The sequence below is a fragment of the Panthera tigris genome, chromosome D1 (genome assembly GCF_018350195.1).
Source record: "Panthera tigris isolate Pti1 chromosome D1, P.tigris_Pti1_mat1.1, whole genome shotgun sequence".
Taxonomy (NCBI): domain Eukaryota; kingdom Metazoa; phylum Chordata; class Mammalia; order Carnivora; family Felidae; genus Panthera; species Panthera tigris.
Genome location: NC_056669.1, coordinates 23,540,463 through 23,556,229, shown reverse-complemented (window position 1 = coordinate 23,556,229; position 15,767 = coordinate 23,540,463). Strand labels below are relative to the sequence as shown.

Sequence of the window (15,767 nt, the reverse complement as noted above, 5' to 3'; positions counted from 1 at the left end):
TATCTGTAATCTATAGATATAAAATTATAACTAGTTACATGCCTATGACCCTAGCCAGCTACTTGCTGTCAGAGAATTATAAGAGCTACAGTGTTTTTGAATAACTACCATGAGCCTGGAAAATGTTTAAATACAATATCCTTTTCCATCTTGACAACCCAGTGATAGAGTTCGGTCTTTTCTTTTCTTTTTTTCTTATTTGCAAAAGAAGAAACTGAACCACAAGGAAATGAAGGACCTTGGTCAAGGTCACATCAAAGTCTAGGCAGAGCTGAGATTTGAAACTAGTTCTTTCTTGCTCTCAAGCTCCTATTCTTAACTGACTGCAGTCCTTGCCTACGCTGGCTTACAGATAAATGCTAATTGACAAGAATGCACTTTGTCTCACTCTCTTCATTCTCTTTCACTTTACCCTTTCAAGTTATTTCCTCTCTGGCTTTCTTATTATTATATGCACACAAACACTGGGATTTAGCACTAAGTTCTCACTCTTTCTTTTCTCTTTTTCACTCAATGAAAACGTTGGGTGAGGATCCACTTGGAGCAAGCGTTGTCATAATTAGTGTGCATAGCTTTTTAACCAGTGGTCACTCTTGCACCCTACGATTTCACCTTCCAAAATTATTGTAATTCTCTTATCAAAGTGCTGGATGTGTAGAAAATGGTCTCTGCCTGTGACAAATACTAAACGAATCAAGTTTATTTAGCCAGCGGAAGAGAGACTTGAAGAGTGTTTTTAAAACAGCTTTCAAGTTCATAACAGAGATATTGAAAACTTCCCAGCTGTTCTCCATTGCTAGCAAGAATAGAACAGAAGGAAAAGTGGTTCGCTCAAAGCAATAGACACTCCGATTATGTATAAGAACTTTCTGGCTGTGAAGAATTGTTAGACGAGGAGGTGGTTTACTGAGGCAGGTTGTCCTTGAAGACCTTTTAGAATAAGATGGTTTGCTTCCTGGGGCATTCAGTTCCGGGGAGTGGATTGAATGAGCTGAGTAGAAGGGTCATCCAGTCTGAGTCCTGTGGTTCTACAGAATGCATTCAGGCCGTTTGTCTACACTGTCAACATAAAGTGGGAGTCCATCACTATTTTGGTAAGGTCCACAGCACAGACATAAGATCAAATATATTTAGTCTAAATGATCCGAATCGATTTCCCTGTCCAAATCACATGTGTACACCTCCATGTGGAGAAACTAGACAAGATCATATTAAGATAACAAGCTTAATTGGATTTATAAAAATCCATAAATGTTTCTAGCTCCTTAGAGATAGGTGCCATGTAAATGAAGGCCGTCTCCAGAGCGATAGCCACTGAATATTTTATCAGCACACGCAGGAAAATGGAAAGAGAAGAGATAAGCCTCATTCGCTGTGGACCTGGGTTCAAATTCTTGCCCTGCCATTTACTTGCTTGTACAAGTCATATGATGTATCTGAGCGTCCTCTTCCTTATCTACTACTTCCTGGTATGGGGGAAGCATTACACCTACTTCCTGGTATGGGGGGAGAGAGAGGCTAAATTAGAGAGTGTTTATAAATCACCCAGCAGAGTGTTTGGCAATACACGTTGGTTCTTTCCCAGCGAAATGTTCCATGGAGCTTCATCCATTCTGGCTTGGGCTGGTGATCCCAGGCCAGCCCAGTAGCCCTCTCAAAGGCCTAGCGGTTATATTCACAGGCAAGTTCACACCGTATTCCTAAGCCTCTTTCAGCCGAACCTCTCCAGTCTGGGCCCTTTCTTCCCAAGAGGATAGGATAGGAGTGTTTCTCCCTGGCTAACCTCACTTGAAGCTTCAGTGTGGCCTTTGAGCTCCTATCCATTTGAGCATCAAGCACTGTGTCATAATGGAGAACATTGTCATGGCCCCTTCATGGAACAGGAGTGTGTGTTCAATGGGAGGATATAAAGGAGGTAGCACCATATAGTTGAAGTACTGAACTGGGTCGCAAAAGACCCAAGCTCTGGCCCCAGGGTTAACCAAGGTGGCTTTGGGCAGGTCATTCTACTGCTCTCCACCTTAGTACTAATTAGCATTTCTTCTGTGGCCACTATGTGCCAAGGACCTGTTTATTACGTTCATTATTTTCAAAATCCATAGTAAGCCCCAAGGTGAAGAGTACAACCTTCCTTTTATAAATGAGAAACTGAGGCGCAGCAAAGTTGGAAACTTCATCAAGGACCTCTGATAGCGCGTAAACAGGTGAGTAGACGTTAGAACCCGAGACGGGTGACATCAAAATGCACTTACACTCATACACGGCCCTGACTCAGTTTCCTCATATAGGACATGAAGGTAGACTGAGATATCTAGGGTCTTGTATGGGCCCAGAGATTTGATGAATATCCTTGTGGACTTCTTCCCAACCTCAGCAGCCAGCCTGAGCACGTTAAGGGTGGAGCTATGGAAATGATCAGTCTCAATCTCTCTCTCTCTCTCTCTCTCCCCACCCCCCACCCCCCACCCCTTAATTTGTCTCCTTTCCCCCGTAAAGACTATTTAGGAGTTCTCTTCGAGTTCCTTCTTGGGGAAATAATTGTTGACTTTTTTTTTTTTAAGAGGGACTTTTTGGTGGGGGGGGGGTGGGGAGAATTGAAACAGTACTTTGGTAAAGAAGTCACTTGAAAAAGGATCCTATTTCCTTTGGGGATGCTCTTGTAATATAATTATGAACCATCTGCTCATCTCCTCCCTCCTTGTACCATCATCCTGGGTTTTAGCCCCTTGGGGTCCCCCAGAGAAAACCGGTGAGGATGGGGGGATGGGCCTTCCCCATTGCGTGTCCAGGAACGGGCTACCTGAGTGAGGCTAGTCAGTGCCGTTTAGCAAAGGTGTAGAAAATCCCAGCCAAGCATAAATACCAACAAATGTTCTAGGGATTAGCAGATAAGTCGTATCAGGAGAGAGCGAGAGAGCCAAATTTATATAGTTGAGAAAGGATCTGGCTCCGAGGGAACACAATCATGGTCTATAAATACCTCCATGAAAACAGTATAAATGAAGTAAGGGAATTAATCACCGTCTCCAAAGCCGGGAGGACGAGGTGCAGTGGCCCTCAGCGTGGCGCGGGAGATGGAAAGCACAATAGTAGAAAGTTCAGAGCTTAGACAAGCAATTGGGCACAAGCCCCAGGCTCTCCAGGGGAGGTGGCCGCGTTCCACGAGGCCTGGGGACCAAAGGCAGAGGAGATTAAATGCTAATACGAACACAAGTCCAAGGAGGCCGAGGAAGGCTAGATGGAGGTCAAATAAGATGACCTCAGTGGCTCTCCCACCTATGATTCAATGAACTGAGGAGTAATTACTTGCTCTTGCAAATTGCTTGGTAAATACGCTGAGTAAATCAAAGGAGCCCGTTTCAACAGCAGAGTAGCAGGGGAAGAGCGGACGGGAGGCTGCAGATGCCCAAGAGATCCCAGGCAGAGTTGGGTTTGTCCGGGGACTTTTTATCGTAATGTTGGATGGCACAACCACCCCGGTTTAATCCACAATTATTAACATGAAAAGTAGCTTCCCTTGTCAGATGGCGCGTGCCCAACCAAGGGCCACACCGCCTCAGCCTCCCCATCTCTTCCCGGTTCTGGAACTTGCCTCTGGACAGCACATACTTTCTGCCCCACCCTCTCCCTTCAGCAATATAAATGGCTCCTGCCTAAATACCTGGGGGCCTCTCCTCCACAGAGCCTGTTTAGAGATGGCCTGAAATGCCTGCTGGGAATAATTCTGCCTGTAGGCAAACTCAAGAATTATTGATGAAATAACCTTTTGGGGCCTGAGTCTGGGGTTTTGCAGATGCAATGGCAAGATTATTGTTTAAGTGGAGACTTGATCAGGCGGTGACCTAGAAAACACTTAGTTCTTTTATTGCTTTCACAGCTTCCTGGGGCTAACGCTGTCTTCTGCCGCGGATACCCAGGCAGCTTATTGGAAAAGGAAGTGAGGGGATGTGGGCAGTGGGACTGTGAGGTTGTCTGCACGCCCGAAGGCCAGAGTGTACCGAGAGGCAGCATCTGGCCTCAGGGGGAGAGGGCCCAGGGCCTCCTTGGAGTCACCGGACCTAGAGTGGCCTAACACAGTTCAGCCTTGCAGTGCCTTGCTGTTTTTGCCTTAGAAGCTCAACCTCACCAGATTCGAGGAGCAGATCAATCAATCACAAGGGAGGCAATTAGTAACAGGGCAGCCCTTCCCAGGGGCCGCAGTGCTAGGCATGGTTCGGCTGGGGACTGAGAAAGAGCGGAGCAGAAAGTCATCTGGGAAGGGGGCATCCAGGACAAGAGGGACAGGGAAAGAGGACAGTGCCCCTCTCTAGTGGAGCCTTCCAGCTGACCACAGGTGTAGGCAAGGGCCACTGAGGGAACCTTCTGCAAAGAACAACTCTGCAACACATAGAAAGGGCTGTGGGGTCCTTTCTCTACTCTCTGCACATCGTATTCTCACCCCATTCGTTCATTCCTTCGATTGTTAGCGGGCACCTGTCCTATGCCAGGCACTTTGCTAGGTTTGCAAATTCCAAAATGAATAACACAGCCTCTCGCTTCAAGGAGCTTAAAGGAGGTGCATTCCCAGTCGTACTAGGTGCTAAGACTACAATAGAGGATATCTGACACCTTCTTGATGAGCACAGTGGCAACTGCAGAAAGCACTGCTTTGCAAAGAGGTAAAGGAGTTTGAAGGATGAATAGGGGTTTTGAAGGATGAATAGGAGTTTTCCAGTTGGAGAAGGGCAATCCAGATAGCTGGCAAAGAGATTGCATGACATAACCCAGGAATAGCAAGTGGTCCAGGATAACTGGGTTGTGAGATCATAGTAGCTTTTAGGATTGAGGTCTTAACTACATGCTGGATACCAAGCCGGGAGCTCTGCTGCCATTGTTTGACTTAATGCTCACAACTCTGAAGTGTAGAATGATTGTGTAACTTACCAAGAGTCACAGATTGTCAAGACAGAGTGGGGATGTGAGGTCTGCTGGCCTGGGATGTAGTCACACACCTAGCTCTCTGCTCTAAGTCTGACCGAAGGGCTTGGTGCAGTGGGGCAGGGGGTGGGGGGGGGGTGCAGATTTTAGAATCCAGCACACCAAAGCTGCAGAGGCCACGGAGGCCAAACTGTCCATTGATGGAGAATGAAAACAAGTTAGTTACGTTCCTCAAAAGACCCTAGTCATTTTATGAAGGGCGGTCAATGGCACATTAAGAAGTTCAGAACCACTGGAGGTTTTTAAACCAAAGCAGGGCATGAGCCTGGCTGTGTTTCAGAATATACCCTGGAGGCAGTGTGGACAAATGAAGACAGGACAGGGGACTGAAGGCAGAGGGACACCACCACTACACGGTGTGGTGCAAACCAGCCGCCTTAGAGCCACCGGAGGCCCTTCCCCAGACCTGGCGAACCAGCCTCTCAGGCTAGGGACAGGGAAATATGCTTGTAATGAGCTCCCCGGGTGATTCATAAACACAGTGGGCATTGAGGCCAATGAATTGGGAAGCGATTGCAACACTTGAAATACTCCAGGTTAGAAATAACAAGGGCCCGATCGTGCCAGTGTAGGAGGCGGCAAGTCAGAACTTTCAGAGAGACACAGCCATCAGGATGCCGTTGGGTGAGGGAGAAAGAAAGGAGTCCAAGATCACTCTGAGGTTTCCCTCTTGGGTGGTAGGTGGCCGGTAATGGTGATGCACAGAGATAGGAGTTAAGTTTTGAAAAATCTTGACTTTGATATAGCTGCAGGATATACCAGTGGAGGTATCTGTCAAGTCATTTGAAACTCAAGTGTGGAGCTCCCAAGACAGGAGGTGGGTCGTGGCTGGAGACAGGAATTTAGGAGTCTTGATGTAGCGTGAAGTCGGTCCTGATGCACCAGGCAGCGTCGATCACTTATTCTTTGGCACATCCGTGACACCTCGTATGGCCTATCACACCATGTGGTATCTGTTCTATGAACGTGCTCCTGTACTAAACCTCAAGGCAAGGACCCGTCGTTCATGTTCATACCCCCACATCCCTGTACAGTATCTGGCACGTACCAGGGTCTTTCAGATACTGCGGAACAAGTGCAGGAGAATAGAGAAGGTAGGCAAACTTGAGGAAGGTTCTGAGAACCTAATCTCGGGAACCGGCGACCTTTATGGGGTGAGGAGAAGAAGACAAGACTGCAAAGAAGCCTGACAAAGAGTGGTTGCTGTGGGATGAGGAAGAGCAAAAGAAAATGATGACAAGGAGGAGAGAGGGAAACCCTACAGGAATGGCAGGGTGGATGACAGCATGGGTGGATGACCGCATCGGTGGCTGCAGAGAGGCCAAGCAGAGCTCTGGCTGGTGGCGGTGACCACTAGGGCTGTCCCTTTCAAGATGAGCACCCAACCTCAGGCCTGACCTCAGGGGCTTTTGGATGGTTCTTGGCTTGCAAATCCAAGCAGCCCTGGCATCATAGGGTTGGGAAGCCAGGAAAATCCACATTGTGTCGAGCAGCCAGGGACCGGAAGAATCCAGAAGGCCACCGCAGGTTCAGCTTTCACTCTAGCCTCCCCTGGGAGCAGAGCTTAGCACTTAGACCACCGGAGCCCACATGGATACTTTTTTCTTAACTCCTTGATCTCCTGTTTGGGCCTTGTGAACCTGTTTTCATACAGGTATTGGGGGTTCGGTGGGAGAACCACTGGAAATGGCCTTAGCAAGTGTACCAAGTATTTACTGTAAGCAGCCCGTTATCTGGGTTTTTGTTTTGTTTCGTTCTGTTTCTTTTTCTTTTCTTCTCTCTTGTCTCGTGTTGCTCTTGTCCGCTCAGGGGACCATACTATAAAATTCCACTTTGTCTTTTTTTTTTTTTTTTTTCAGATGTTGAAAAGCAAACCAAATGCTGTTTTTAATGAGCTAGGAAATTGTTCAGGCTTCTCTCTCTCTCTCTTTCTCTTTTTTTCTTTTGAATTGCTATAGGGTGTACCTCAAAGCTTCAGTTGGAAGCCTGCAATTTCAGAGTACTTTTCTTTAGGCAAAAGAGGCCATCCTGTATCACAGAGATATCACCACAGCTAGAAATCAAAGAGTCTCTAGTGGAGGAACCAGGATACGGGGCTTGGAGAGTGGGAGGGTGGTGTTGGGGGATGGCTAGAGGCAGGGTGAATGTCAGGGAAGGAGGAGGTGCCCACTAGTCACCAGGGGCCTCCCTCTCTACGCCGGACCTCTGGCCCGAATATTCACCTGCCCACTGGACATTGCCACCAGCATGGATTCCATCACCTCCACCTACTATGTCTTGAACAGACACAATTGCTTTCCTCAGTGAACCAGTTCCTGGTTACTGTTCTCAACCCTTATTTAGCGTCCACTCTGTGGCACACATGATTTTAGGTGTTGGGGTCACAGGGAGCAATGGCCACAGCATCTGCCTCCTAAAGATTACATTCTAGCAGGAAAGCAGGTTTGAAATGTTGGTGACATGGTCATGAGTGTGACAGATGATAGTAGTAAGAGTAAGGTTTATTGGGTCCTTGCTGTCTACCAAACACTATGGTCAGTACCATAGGACATAGGACATTGAGCCCTGGCTTAGTCTAAAGGCTCGGGAAAGGCTCTGAGCCCTTTTCCTGAATCCTATTTAGTGGCCCTATTGGCCCCAGTATTCTTCCCTATATGCATTTTGGACACTGAGGTTGGTTTCTTCTCCCCACTTCTGTTCTAAAGAGTTACCAAGACTTGATGCCCCTGTGGTTACCTTCTCCCCCTCTCTCTAGCCCAGCAGCCTGTCACCTACCCCAGGAATATTACAACAGCCCCGGCCAGCCTGCCAGACGCCTCCTTTCTATCCTCTCTGTCCTGCATATCTCCAGATGAACTTTCGAGAAGGGCCGCTCCCTGCTCCACATCACTTATTCAACAAATATTTGTCAAAAGGCTTGCCTTCCCCAAGGCAAGGTGTGTGTGTTTCAAAAGAGGAACTGATGCCAGCTGTGTCCCTTAACTAAAACTAAGCCAGCCTCCTTAGCCTGTACTCGAGGCCCTTCGCCCCAGGCCAGCTTCCCAGGTTGGTCTTCACAAATGGCCTGTTCGTGGTTTCCCCCAGCACGACTTCTGCCCCTCTCCATATGGAAACTCTACCCATCATGAAGGCCCCAGTCAAATGTCACCTCCCCGAGGAAGCTGCGCATGCATGCCTGCGTGTGTCCCCCACTCTCGTACGTGCCACACACACTCCTGAGAACCCTAGGAATCCATGTGTGGACCTGTCATCGGTGAACCTTCGCTCTGCTCAGGAATTGGGCAGCAGCTCGGCCAGATGAGCTCTTGTAATCATCACAGCCCTCTTATGATGAAGGTGCCATAATTGCATCCCCATATTACAGATGAGATCAAAGAGGCTAGGGGAATTGCATAAATAAGGTCACACGGCGAGGATGTGGCAAAGCAGAGAGTCAAACCCAATTTTGACTAACTCCCCTGTATGTGATACCACACTGCCATTCACCAGGCAAGAATTCTTTCTTAAACAGTTATGTACCCCGGTTGCCTTGTATAGTGCTTTGCATGCAGTGTGTACTGACAGTTATATTCCCAGTACCTAACACAGGGTCCAGAACATCTCCTGAGTGTGCAGTAAACACCTGTGAATGAGTGAATGAAATGGTCGCTGGGCCTCACAACGAACCTTCTGAATCAGACTACCTGAAACTGGGACCTGAGAGGCTCTAGGTTAGCAAACAAGCCAGGCGATTCGTGTGCAGACAGCCAGCGCCTGGCCACAGAATGTTAAAAAAACAAGTCCCAGGGGGCACCTGGGCGGTTCAGTTGGTTAAGCATCCACCTCTTGGTTCTGGCTCAGGTCACGATCTCATGCTTCGTGAGTTCAAGCCCCGAGTTGGGCTCTGTGCTGACAGCATGGAGCCTGCTTGGAATTCTCTCTCTCCCTCCCGCGCGCGTGCTCTCTCTCTTTCAAAATAAATAAATTAATTTAAAAAAAATAAAGATTGAAATGTATTCGATTAAAAAAAAAGAGTCTTGCTGCCCCATTTTATGAAAAGGGAAACTGAGGCCCACAGTAGTTAATTGACTTGCCCCAGGTTAGCAGCCCGCCTCCCATCCCCAAGCCATCTCTCTGGCCAGGCCTTTTATAGCCAGCTCCTCTTATTGTCAGCCTAGCTGTAAGATAAAATGCTAACATCGGGCAGAAAACAAGCCCATATCTCCATCTGTCCTGTCTCTTAAAGGGGATCTTAAATTGGTTTTCCTGACTCTTCCCTCTGAGGAGGTCCTTACTGAGGGGCCTCATCTTAGATAAGCTGAGCAGGGGACAGCCTCTGAGCAGCTGACCTAGAAATTCCAAACCACAGAAAATCAAGTCTTTGACCTGAAAGTGCCTTGTTATTGGGTTTTGCTTCATGCAGATCCATCATCTTCGGGATCTACTTCTTGCCTCTTCAGAGAGGAGTCATGTTGCCCAGCAACCAGTTTGTCAGTGATGTGGCAAAGCTATTGATCAATAAAGTTCTGGCTGGGTCACCTCTCCCCGAAGCTGCGTGTGGCCTCGCTGGTTCTGAAAACCACTAGGTGATAATTTTGTAGCAGCTGGGTGGTGTATTCAAAAGAAAACAAGTTTGGAATTAGACATACCTGGGTTGATGTCCCAGTTCAACCACATACTGGCTGTGTGATCTTGACAAATCATTTGCCCTCTCTGATCCTCAGTTTCCTTATTCCTGTTGTGAGGGGAACGTAATGGAAAATCTCTGGTTCTTTCCAGTCCTGACATCTGTATTCTGTCAGGATCTGGGGTGTGACCTGCTCCTATGATCCAGCATGAGCCTGATGAAGAGATTCGGTTCTGTTTCGTGTTGGCCATTCCGGGTCATCAGTCCAGCCCACTGAGGCATGAAAGTAAATCAGAACTCCTGAAAGTCTAGGACTTCTTATCCTTCCGTGAATACCACCCTCCTCCCAACCCCAAGTTTTGCCGTGATAATAAAACTCCATTGCGTACAGACAGACCGCACAACTCCCTGGGAAATCCTCAAGAAATGTCGTCCATATGTTTTTAAGTCATTTACACTGAACCCATCATAATATTGTTCTTTGAAGATCCATTTACATTTGTTCTAAAGGCTTATTTTAAAGCTTATGCAAATGAGCTAGATTAAGGTTGCATTCTGGAAGCTGAAGCTGGAGAATGGGAAGTTCATTTTCAGGCTTGGTGTAAATAGAGTTTCACATGTGTTCTAAATAATTCCCCCTCTTAGCCCACGTGTCCTCCATTCAACCCCTGGTATCCTCCGACGGGAGATTCTCTGGGAGAGCAGTGCTAATTGAGGGCAGTTAGGGGTAATGGAAGGAGCAAGGGAATGGCAGTCTGATTCTCCCCTTCACCGGCCGAATGGCCTTGCTGAAGTCACCGAGCTGTCCTCAGTTTCTGTTTCTTCATTTGGGACCCACACAAGACCTCCGTGGCTCCCTAGTAGAAAGCAGCATTGGAATTGCCTGAGGTACAGATGCTGGACCTCTCACCCCGACCTACCACATTAGTCTCCAAGGACGAAGCCTCAGAATCTGGATTTGTCACATGCTCCCCAAGTAATTCTGATGTGTGCCCAGGTATGAGAACCACCAGACTGGGTGATGTGCACTTGATAATCTGACGTCTCCTCTCTACCTACAAGATTCTACAACTGGTTGCTGAAATATCCCTTTTTTCCCTACCTGCTTCCTAAACTCTCCCATGTGCTAACGTTTCCCGTTCAGCCCGTTCTTATGGCCCATTTGGACTCCAAAGTGTTTTCTTAGAAGCATCTTCCTGCCCTTGTTCAATTCCGGTTTGATGTAAGAAACCACCACTCGTCCCCCTCAACACACTCCAGCAGGGAACCTGAAGTTTAGAGCCTAGTATGTGGCTACATCATAGGCCCCAGGAAGTGTCCTTGAACTTGCCCTGTGGGAGCTAGCAGACCAACTGGTGAACATGCAATACTCCATCAGTGAAAAGACATACGTATTAACACCCATATGCATATGTAGATGCTGGGTGAGCAGCATTTGGGGGATCTGGATTAGAATTTGGATCTGTGCTCCAAAGGGCTGGCAAAAGTGGAGATGGGGAGGAGACGGCACAGCTCAAGGTCAGAAAGAAAAGGTCTGTGCATAGCAAAGAACTCCTTGTCTCTGACCTGAATTGCCTCTTCCTGCCGTTGAGAAGGAGGTTGGCCCATGTTACATAATGCTTGGGGGTGGTTTTCCATTCAGTGCCCGCAGAATTGAGTTCCTCATGGTGAAACCTTCCCCCTGGTCTGCCCTTCCCCTCTTCTCATAGTCCCAGAGTAATAAGCACTGTCTGGTAATATTTCCAAGAGCCTGTCACTTGTTATACCATGTGGGGACTCTCATGGAACAATGTACATCTTCTGCTCAATGAGTCTGGCTTTTTCTAAGGAGCATGACCTCATTTTAATGTAAAATCTACCAAGAGTTACCTTCTCTGCTCCCAACAAGAAAAGGATATATCTGAGCCTGGTGAGGCGGAATTAGGGATTTGTCTAAATTTGTCTTTCGGTTTGTTTCTCTGCCCTACCCCGAACCCCTTCCTGGCCTCCCCACTCCATCAAGGCACCTAGCACCCCTCTATGGGCTCCTCTCTCTTGGAGTCTCAGTCAAGCTACAGAGTAGGGGCTCATTAGTCTTTTCTTCCAAGCATGGTGGCAGAGAGCAATGCTTTGCCCCTGCAAATAAATCACAAAAATAAGCAAGGGGCTTCCCAGGTACGAGAGAGATTTGTAAGTGAGGGGGCTTTGTGTAGCCCCCACGTCAAAGCGCATAGTGACCACTGAACGCTGGTCAGAAATCTCCAGACGGACCTTTCTCCAGACAACTTCCAGATGAGTGCACCCAACGTAGAACAAATACTATCTCGGTTGAATCTCGCAGTGGATCACTTTGGTTTCTTTCAGTCCTATTTATAAAACCGTATTTTACATTGTGGCTTCCTTTCAGGGCCATCTGCGTTTTCTCCCGTTAATCACACAGAACTTCCCCACCATAGCTTTCATTACCTGCTCAAAAGGAATGTGGAGAGAAAACATAATTAGATGCCACTTTTTAAAAAATAATACCTTGAAAACAAGGCAGTGACTTAAATAAAAAAGGAGGGAGGGAGGAAAACACACACACACACACACACACACACACACACACATACACACACGCACAGTTTGAACTAATGGGCCAAATTTACCTCAGGTTACGTTGGATTTTAAATCAGCGTTTTCTTTCTCCCCTTCCTTCTCTGCCCCCACCCCTCCCGTGAGTCATGACAGACGTACAGTTCGGCTGGATGGATGATGAGATTTCCTCGTCTCTGCTGAAACAATGAAATATTTCTATAATATTAAACCCGTCACACTGATCAAAGCACAGTGTCAAAATTCTAAGGGCTCCTTCTTGCCCAATCCCCTCAGCTCTGGCAAAATGGAGCACATTTTATTTGCTGGCCCTAAACTCCCTGAGGTGTTTAAAATCTGACACACGCTGCCTGATTTGCAGTTTCTGCTATGTTTCTGCTGTAGGTGTTCGCCAGCATCCAAACCAGTGGCAGGAACATATTTTTTGGGGGGGAGGGATGCCTCGCCCCCCAAGCTCCCCTCACGCCTCTTAATAGTGTCTGCCCCTCCTTCTCAGCCCCGGCTGAAATGCAGATGTCAGTAGGATGCTATCATACAAAGCAGCTGGGCCGGGTCAGACCCAGGTGCTGCCTGGCACCCTGACCGACAGCCAGAACACTACTCAGGAGCTGCTCAGGGTCTCGGCTGCCGTATCCATAAAATGAGGGTGACCCAGTGATGCCGCTCAGCCCATCCCACAGGCTGTGGAAGCAGAGGAAAATTAAGCGATTTCTGGAGAAGCCTGCCCCCTTGCCAATAGGGGATCGATTTAACATTATAAGGAGTATCATCTGATGCGCTGTGCGCAGGTCTCGTGCAGAAGTTGGGCGAGTCACCTTGGTGGGATCCGCCTGCAGACGGTAGCGGGGAACACTGGGAAGAACCCCGCTTTGGAGCCGTACCTGTCTGGATTTGTGTTTCCGTCCTGCCACTTGCCGGCTGTGTGGCCTTGGGCAAGTTACTCAGTCCTTTGAACCGTATAAGGGAGAAAATACATGCTTGACTTTTGAGACGGCTGAGGTGTCACGAGAATTAAGTGAAACATCCATTTAAGCACCTGGAACACAGTAGGCACTCAATAAATGATAGCTCTTTCACTGAGAGTATTTTGTTTACTAGACACTGTCTGGAGGAAAGAAGAAATGAGAGACTGTGCTCTCCCTTTAAGGAGTTTCTTGTCTGACACCTAGAGGCCTAGGGGATGGAGGGGGCGGGTCAGGGAGTTTCTTTCTTTCCCTTTTTTTTCATAAACTTTTTTCAGGTCACTGCTTCACGAAGGCAGCCATGAACTTCTTTCTAGGGTGGTTGTTGTCCTTGTTGTTTTTATGTGTTGTGTTGTGTTGTGTTGTGTTGTGTTGTGTTGCCTTGGCCTTCTGTTCCTGAGAACTGCTAAGGCTGAAGTAAGAAAGGACATTTCTGGGAAGGGAAAAGGACAGAAGGAGCCAAAAGTGGGGTGGCTACAATGACTTCATTCCTTAACAAATGGGAAACAGGTTCAAGATGTACAGATTAAGTGCTATTAATTACCACCCAGCAAATATTGAACCACAATGTTGCACGCCTAGGAAAAAAAAACAGGACACTCAGCCTGAATATTAACTAAAGAGCTCCATTAGCGCTCTGCACAAACCCTGCATCACACCCACATGGCACTGAGGGTACCGAGGCAGGTGCGGGTCCAGGAAGGTTCTGGCCCAGCCCTCTGGGAAGCCTGCATCCATCTGTTGCCTGTGTCTGGAACTCTGGGTGAGGAGGACAAGAGAGAGCTCCCTGCCCCAAGGACAGGCAAAGGACCAGATAAGGTGCGGTGAGTAGGCTGGGCTAATGGGGGCTGCTGGAGGCTTCTTGCCTTTGGATGAAAGACTCCAGGTTTTCTTCCTGGGCTTAGCTATTGGCCTTGCACACTTTGTAACTAACACACAGGAAGCCTCGGGTATACTAGTGTATTTTATTTTTGTAAATGTTTTTGAGAGGGAGAGAGAGAGAGAGGGAGAGATGGAGCATGAGCAGGGGAGGGGCAGAGAGAGAGGGAGACACAGAATCCCAAGCAGGCTCCGGCTCCGAGCTGTCGGCACAGAGCCCGATGCGGGGCTCGAACTCAGAAACCGCGAGACCATGACCTGAGCTGCAGTTGGACGCTTAACCGACCGAGCCACCCAGGCGCCCCCATACTAGTATATTTTAGATCTCCTGCCGTGGCCAGCGTTCTGCACACGGACGCCTCCTATAGCTCACCGTGTCCACATATGCTGGAGGACTCAGAGAGAAGAAGCATCGATTTGTCCTATGTGTCGTTGCCGTGTTAAGTATTCATGTAAGTGAGCCCACTCTGCCCACCACTGGTGTGATTGCCATCATTGTACCAGCAGGGAACCAAGACTTAGAGATGCCGAGAATTTGCCAAGAACCTTCGCTGGGATCCAGGTGTAACCCAGAAACCCCTGTTCCTTCCTGTCCACAGGCTGCCCCTCCCCTTGACCCCTAGAACCGTGGGGGCTCCTTGGGTGGCAACACACGAGTGACAGGGTCACGAGAGAGCTGAAGTGTCATAAGAGAACTCTGCCCTGAAGGTGTCCTGCTTCCCCCGCACGTTCCTGGGCCCCAGCCCAACGTGCTGACAGCCACCGCTGTCTCTAAAGCAGCCCCCGGTTAGGGGGACACACTCGTTCTCCCCTTGGCAAGCACATCCCTTCTCAGCACATTCCCAGATTCCACCGCAGCTGCATTAGAAAATTGCTAAACGGAGCAAAGTAGGAATCTTACTACTTGAGAAAACTTTACTCTTTTTTTTCTTTCTTTTCTCTTTTTTTCTTCTCTTTTTTGTTTCTTTTCTTTTTTGTTTCTTTTCTTTTCTTTCTTTCTTTCTTTCTTTTTTTTTTTTTTTTTTTTTTGCCTGAAATCTAAATAAGGGTGCTGCTCCTGAGGATAATGTTTTCTGATGTAACAAATAGCTGGCTCCTGTAGGACACTAGATAATGCCTCTCCATACCACGCTGTCTGAACCCTTTGAGTTCTTTCTCCTGGAGAGCACAGGGTGCAGGAAGGACTGTAGGAGAAGTGTGGTGATTCCCATGGACCTCTGTCCTGGTGAAATATGCATAACCTGGAACCCTACCCTCACCCCAACCCCCGCCTCAATTTTCTTATCTGTAAATCAGGAGATGGGTCTGGGTCAGGCTTTCTCAGCTTTGGCACTATTGACATTTCAGGTAGGATAATCCATTGTTGTGGGGCTGCGTCAGCCTGGTAAGGTGTTGGGCAGCATCCCTGGCCTCTACCTATCAGATGCCAGGAGCACATGCCCCCCTCCCCTCCACCTCGTTGTGACAACCAAAAATACCTTCAGACACTGTCAGATGTCGCCTGGGGAACAAAATCATCTCCCAGTTGGGAACCACTACCCAAGACGATTTCCGAGGGTCCCTCCAGCTCTCAAGTTCTCTGTTTAGAAGGTGACATAAAACACTAAGCAGAGCTCAATTTGGCTCGGTTGTTGAGAAGTAGACCTCTATTCAAATCCCAGCTCTAGCATTTACATTTGAGCTTCTTCTAACTGGTCAAGTCACTTCACGTCTCCGAGCCTCAGTTTGCTTTTCTGCAAAAGGGGGACGACACAGTTCCGGTTTCATGG

General features: G+C 48.0%; 1 protein-coding gene and 1 long non-coding RNA gene across 3 annotated transcripts in view; both read left to right on the top strand.

Moving 5' to 3' along the window:
• KIRREL3 (kirre like nephrin family adhesion molecule 3) overlaps nucleotides 1-15,767 on the top strand; it is a 546,659-nt gene that overhangs the window by 234,770 nt on the left and 296,122 nt on the right. The window lies entirely within an intron of this gene.
• LOC122231324 overlaps nucleotides 1,884-15,767 on the top strand; it is a 34,644-nt gene continuing 20,760 nt past the window's right edge. The window contains exon 1 of the long non-coding RNA XR_006208512.1: nucleotides 1,884-2,204. This is a non-coding gene — a long non-coding RNA (uncharacterized LOC122231324). The remainder of the gene's footprint in view (nucleotides 2,205-15,767) is intronic.